The sequence below is a fragment of the Trypanosoma cruzi genome, genomic scaffold (genome assembly GCF_000209065.1).
Source record: "Trypanosoma cruzi strain CL Brener 1047053517047 genomic scaffold, whole genome shotgun sequence".
Lineage (NCBI taxonomy): Eukaryota > Euglenozoa > Kinetoplastea > Trypanosomatida > Trypanosomatidae > Trypanosoma > Trypanosoma cruzi.
Genome location: NW_001849429.1, coordinates 58,615 through 58,940, shown reverse-complemented (window position 1 = coordinate 58,940; position 326 = coordinate 58,615). Strand labels below are relative to the sequence as shown.

At 47.2% G+C, this 326-nt stretch overlaps 1 annotated feature.

Moving 5' to 3' along the window:
• Window positions 1-326: part of a sequence feature (areas not merged during assembly with more than two copies in the genome that could not be assigned to a particular haplotype) that runs on past the window's edge.

The following is a 326-nucleotide window of genomic DNA, read 5'->3' as shown; positions in this document are numbered from 1 at the left end:
TTCTTCCATTTCACCCCTCTCACAAGGCAGTTAGGTTTTCCAAAGGCATCAACAGACAGAGTGCATCTTTGAACATTAATGCTTCTTTTCTTTTTGGGCAGCAGAACAACAACGAGTCTGCCGCTACATTTACTTCAGGTTCTTCACTCTCATCTAGTTCTGAGCCACAGGATAAAAACGAAGCTGCCACCACATCTGGTTTAGTTGCTCGTCTTCACTCCCCTCTTGATGCACCTTTTAATTCTACGGAACTGCTTGCTGCGCTACGTAATACGCCGTATGGCAAGGCCCCCGGACCGGATGAAGTCTACAGTGAGGCACTGAGA